The sequence below is a fragment of the Arachis duranensis genome, chromosome 6 (assembly GCF_000817695.3).
Source record: "Arachis duranensis cultivar V14167 chromosome 6, aradu.V14167.gnm2.J7QH, whole genome shotgun sequence".
NCBI lineage: Eukaryota > Viridiplantae > Streptophyta > Magnoliopsida > Fabales > Fabaceae > Arachis > Arachis duranensis.
The window spans coordinates 104,653,775-104,660,233 of NC_029777.3; the positions used below are offsets into that span (position 1 = coordinate 104,653,775).

A 6,459-nucleotide genomic window follows, 5' to 3' on the forward strand; every position below is an offset into this window, starting at 1 on the left:
CTTTTTCGGACATTCATTTGCATAGTATCTTTCTTCTTGGCAATACCAATACTTGCAATTTTCTTTTTTATTCGGGCAATAGTCATTTTTTTGTCTTTTGTTTTTATTGTTATTTCTTTTTCTAAAGTACCTCTTTATTCTCTAGTTTGGATAGTATTTTCTTTTTCTAAATTGATATTTTCTTTTTCTTTGAAAATTTTTATTAAGACCATATTTTTGGGGTATTTCTTCATTATCCTGACAGCAAATTCTGATTATATTTGCAAATCTTTTTTGAGTCGCTTCTTGCATACAACGTTCTTTTATTTCCTGTCTTATTGCAGAGGTTGCTCTACCAAAATTATTTTCAATTGACCCTCTATTTATTTCTCTTATAAATCTTCCCATTATAAATTCATTAGCAGGATATGGAAGTTTTATTATATACATACTAAGATAATGATTTTTATCTTCTTCTTTTAATTTGTAATAATGTATTCTATATTCACATATATAAGACTCCACATTACATAGATCATATATTTGAATATTAGCTAAATGGTTTTTTGTTTCTTGATATTCTTTATTATAGACTTCTTGTCTATGATCTATAATATTTTTTCCAAAAAATTCTTTATATAGAATCATCATTATATATAATATCTTATCATAAGCTGTTATTTTTGTTGCTAATTCTTCTATTATTTGGTTTTCTATTGATGTCATATAATCTCTTATAGTTCCTTTAGTATGAAACCCTATGTAATTCCAAATATCTCTTCCAGACAATTCACTAAGTTTTGGATTAGTAAAGGCTTCTAATAAAAATGAATTCAACCAATTTTTGAAAATTTCTTTTTCATTCTTTTTACAGTCTAAGTCAAACATTCTTTCTCCTTCCATTTCCTGGATTTTAGGAACGTATTTTGATGGTATTTTTGTATATTTTGAATCTTTATTTATAAACCCTTTTTTAAAAATATAATTATCAAAACCTGTTTCCCATTTAAATTGAGATTGATTATCCTTAGATGTTCCAGCTTCATTTTTTACTTGTATTGGAATTGCTGGTTCTTTGTCACTTGAATAATCTAGAATGTATTCTTCATTTTCTATATTTTCAGAATTTACTAATTCTTCTTCTATTTGAAAACCATGTTCCATAATATTATTTTATTGAGCCATTTTTAATTGTTTAAAAAGCATTGTAACTTCTTCTAATTTTTCTTCAATATTCATAATTTTAATGGTGGTTTTACTTTTAGATCTGTTATGTTGATAATATTTTGAAATTTTTCTTCTTTGGGATTCTCTTTTTCCTTGTCTCTTTGAAATTTTATGGATACTAATATTTCTTCAAGCATATCTACTATAGAATTTAATTGTGGGTTGAAAGTATGATAAAGATGTGGAGAATCATTTCCATGGTAACATTTTTTAGAAATTCCGTGTGAAAAATAAGTTTTTTCAGGTTTTTGAAGTCCTTCAATAAAACTTATAGTAAAATAAAGATTTTGAGAAAAAATAATTTTGTATTGATTTTAAGAATTCGGTGTCATTACAATTAACATTAGTTAAAATCATTAATTTTTGATCTATTAATTTTGATAACTTAATTATTTCTTCTCTTAAATCTTCTAATTTACTTTTTTTTTTCCATTAGGTGACGCTTTTCTTTGTGAAGAGTTACAGTTTTGAGTGAAAAGTGTGGCTTTAGAATGTATGGTTTAAATTTTACCACATAAGCATATCTTTAAACTTTGCTCTGTACACTATAATTCACTTTATTGTTGACACTTTAACGATAATCAAATTTCAATGCAATTCCTAAAACAGTAGTGCTAAGGGATTAGTACATTTGGTCATTTATATTCATTAATTAATTATTATTAATATTTTTAATAGTATAAAATTATATCTAATAATATGGAATTATAATAAAAAGTGTTGGCTCTCCTAAGACATTCTCTTCCTATTTTTTATTTAAATAAATTAATAGAAGAACCAAATTACTCGATTTTTCTAAATGGATTTTAAAAATGTGATTCCTCTAAATTATATAATATATAAATCGGCCTAGACTTTTGTGTTTTAAATAATATATGAATCATGTTACCCTAGAACGATTTATGCATAAATTTTACAAAATGTATATAAATCGTCCTAGGCCACCATGAGTTACATTTTTTTTATCCTAAAGCTCATTGCCCTAATACGATTTATGTGTAACTAGTCACCCCTCAAGACCCTAGTACGATTTATGTATTACTATGGTAAGGCACATTAGGATGGACGATTTACATTAAAAAACACAAAGCCCGTGACTATTAGGGATGTCAATGGGGTGGGGCAGGGGCGGGGGATGCTTCCCTACTCCCCGTTCCCGCCCCCAGAATTAATTCCCGTCCCCGCCCCATTCCCCATCTCCTTATGTTTAATATTCATATGAAAATTATAGTAAAAAATATAAAAAAAAAACAAACTAAAAATATTATTATAAACACACAAACATATCTTATCTAAGATTATAAGTCCAGAAATACAACATAGCAAATCATAGTCCATAAAATAAAATCTTAAAATGCAACTTCCATTATAAAGAAAGCAATAAAACAAAGTCTTTAACATCAAATATTCTTTCATTGTCGGCATAAAACTTCCAACAAACATCTCCATGTTCTCTGTTAAAACAATAGAGACAAATATGTTAACATACAGTGACGAGAATGGAAGCAAACACGCAGACGCAGAAGTGGAGAGGGGAAGGACGCCGTGCTGAGGAGAGAGAACGACGCGGTGAAGCTGCTAGGGTGACGACGCAAGAGTGGTCGGTGGCTAGTTGTGAGGGTTTTGAAATTTGAACAAAGTGGAGAGTGAGTGAGTGACTGGAGTCTGGAGAGTTGGGGTTTGGATGGGAATAGAGAGTTAGAGAGGGCGCAGCAACAAAGGTGAGAAGGGAATATAGGGTTAAGGTTTTTTAATGGGTGAAATTACTAAAATACTCCCTATGTTAGAAATAAAGTAAGAGTATTTAAGTAAGTTTAACAATTCGGGGAATTATCGGGGATGGGGCGGGGATCCCCGCTCGGGTCCCCGCGCCTGTCTCGGGGGAATTTTGCTCCCCATCCCCATCCTCACGGGAAAAATTCTCCACCATCGGGGCCCCATTGGGGGCGGTCCCCGCGGGGATCCCCGCCTGCTGGAAATTTTTGACACCCCTAGTGATTATGGAATAATTTATGTGCTAAAAGAGGTTATAAACAAAGGAGAACTATGAATATCGATCCATAGTGAAATTGAGAATTTTAGGAAGATGACCGTGAGAATGTATTTTTGTAGTTCATTGCGAGAGAAAAATTGATAAAAAAGTAAGGGTGTAAAGTTCAATAGTAAAAAATAGGTCAGAGTATTAGTCCTTCAACGAATCTAAAGAATTTACGAAATGGTATATTATAGAAGTAAATAAAATTCATATGAATAAAAGTAAATAAAAAATAAAAAATTTTATACACAGTATAAATATAACATAAATATAATACAATAAAATATACAAAAAAATAAAAATATCATAAAAATTAATAAAAATAAGAATTTATATAACAATATTTGTCATATAAATAAAAAAATACAATAAAAATACAATAAAAAATTATATGAACAAAATCAGATAAAATAAAAAAAGATTTCATAAAAAATATATATATAAAAAATAGTATAATAAATGATAAAAAAACATTCATATAAAACATAACATGAGAAATTAGAACACTACATAAATAATATAAAAATATTTATCCTATAAATACAAATATTTTTTTTTGTTTATATAAACTTTTTTTTTATCTTTTATTGTACTATATTTATGTTGTATATAAAATCTTTTATTTTTTTATTTGGTTTTATTCATATGAATTTTATTTACTTTTTATCGTAATTTTATGTACTTCTATAATATACTATTTCGTAAATCCTCTAAACTCGTTGAAGGATTTACGAACACTCTGACCTACTTTTTACTACTGAACATTACACCCTTACTTTTTCATCAATTTTTCTCTGGTAATGAACTACAAAAACACATTTTCAGCTATCTTCCTAAAACTCTCAACTTAACTATGGATCGATATTTATGGTTCTCCTTTATTTATAACCTATTTTAGCATATAAATTATTCCATAGTCATAAGCTTTGTGTTTTTGAATGTAAATCGTCCCAACCTAATGTGCTTTACCATATTAATACATAAATCGTGCTAGGGTCTTGAGAGGTGATTAGTTACACATAAATCGTGCTAGGGCAATGAGTTTTAGGATAAAAAAAAATGTAACTCATGATGGCCTAAGACGATTTATATACATTTTGTAAAACACAAAGGTTTTGGACGATTTATGTGTTTTCAAGCATTGCATTTCATGCATAAATCGTCCCAGGGTAACATAATTTATATATTATTTAAAACACAAAAACCTAGAACGATTTATATATTATATGATTTAAGGGAATTATGTTTTTAAAATCCATTTAGGAGAATAAAGTAATTTGGTTCTTCTCTTAATTTGTTTAAATAAAAAAGCCTAAAAATAACATATATAAAAAATAGACATTAAATGCAAAGGACATATCCAATTACCCATGGTTGTTTATGTATTCCTTCACTTAATTTGAAGCATATAAACTCAATTACCACTCAAAAGTTATTATGTAAACAAGTACAGACTTTGATATAACAAAATTAAGAATGATATTAATTAAATAATCAAAAGGCATGGTGATCAAGCAAAAGAGACTTTTTTTTTTTCACTGGAAAGGGAGGAAATTCATTCAACTTGAACCAAAAGGTCCAGCAACGCCAAATTGAGTACATGAATAGGAGCATTCTCCATCCACAGAGAATTTGGATTGACAAGTGCTAATTGTGCTACTTCATGAGCAATTTTGTTTCCACCTCTCTTTACATTATTGAAACTAACTTATCTAAAATTACTTACTAGATCTAGAGCATTAACAATGAAAGTTCCAAAACAAGAGTTCAAATTACCTCCTTTTTTTGAGAGCATTCACAACCTCTATATTGTCACTCTCTAATGTAATATTAGAAAAACAACACTCCATTGCTAATTTTATACCAACAAAGACTGCATAAGCCTCTGCCTCTCGGGGTTCAAGTGAGTAAGGTATGACCCATGAAGCTGCTGCCATTATTTGGCCTCAATTGTCTCTAACTACCACTCCCACACCACCATTAAAATTTCTGAAGATTGCAGCATCAACATTAACTTTCAGGAGTCAGGACAGAGTCTGGTGGGCACTCCCAATTTTGCATTGATGGACGCTGCTGCTCATTCCCTCTTGTCCTCGTTTCCTTTCTGATCTGGGTTTGCCAAAATTCCTCAAAGAGTGATCTAGCTTTTCCCAATCTTCTTCGATCTGCAGCACCTTTTCCTCAAACACCATGGAGTTTCTCGCCTTCCACAATTGATTCAGCATGTTACGGAACAAAAGAAACACTCCTTAATACGCTTCTCTTCCATAGAATTATGATTCGCAAGTTTATAGTGGTCACTTCCAAACTTAGAAATTCAATGTTTCTTCTCTTATGATATCCACATAGATTCACACACAACTTACTTACTTGATAGATAAATAAACATCACAAATTTTTCCTCATTTCATTATCCAATAAATCTAGATATTTCCAATCTTGACCCAATCATCTTCCTACTTATCACTATTGATAAGCTCAAAACAATGCGCATAGCTGCTGCCAGAGTAAGCAACACACCTGAATAATTTCCCCTTGAACAGCTTTGCAGAACAATATCAGAACAATCCTTTCCATCAAAACTACTATGAGAGTTATTCATCTTCAAAACATATTATCTAATCACTATAACTAATCATCAATTTATCTAATCCAATTAGCATCAATTTATCCAAAACTACATTAAAACTGAAAATACTAAGCATGAAAAATTAATAGATATTAAAGAATAACTGAAAAAAAAAATAAAACAAAAATCACCTACAGAAGCAGAAGTAGAAGTCGATTCAGAGGTGGAGCAGCTTCAGAGTTCGGAGCTTCAGCACAGCCACACCTAAATCAACTTCATCATTACAATTACAGCAAAATGACAAATTAATTAATTAGGTAAGAAGAATGTAAGAAGCTGTGAAGGATAGAGTGTGAACCACGGAAGACAGGGCCAGGGGGAAAACAGGGGAATGCAGCCAAGGACTCACCACAGCGGCTTGGCGACGGAACCGGCGAGAAGGAGGCGACGAAGCAAGAAGACGACGATGTCCGAACCAGAGGCGGCGATTGCTGGTTGCTTCTGTTTCTTCTCGACTGATCCGGCGACGACGAGACCAAGGAGGGCGGCGACACACGAAGTCACAAACTACGGGGGAACGCCAGCGATTGTGATTTGTGAATGAAGACCAAGAAACTGGAAAAATGGGAGACTCTGTTTTTGACACGAG

At 31.1% G+C, this 6,459-nt stretch overlaps 1 long non-coding RNA gene across 2 annotated transcripts; it reads right to left on the reverse strand.

The window, feature by feature from the left end:
* Positions 1 to 4,833: 4,833 nt before the first annotated feature.
* On the reverse strand, positions 4,834 to 6,459 carry LOC107495392 (uncharacterized). 2 transcript variants are annotated; one of them, XR_002364366.2, is made up of 3 exons: positions 6,220 to 6,459; positions 6,006 to 6,083; positions 4,834 to 5,445 (listed from the first exon to the last, which is right to left on the reverse strand). It is a non-coding gene; the product is annotated as an uncharacterized LOC107495392 (long non-coding RNA). The 2 variants fall into 2 exon arrangements; XR_008010375.1 differs by having other exon boundaries at positions 4,834 to 5,784; positions 6,220 to 6,451.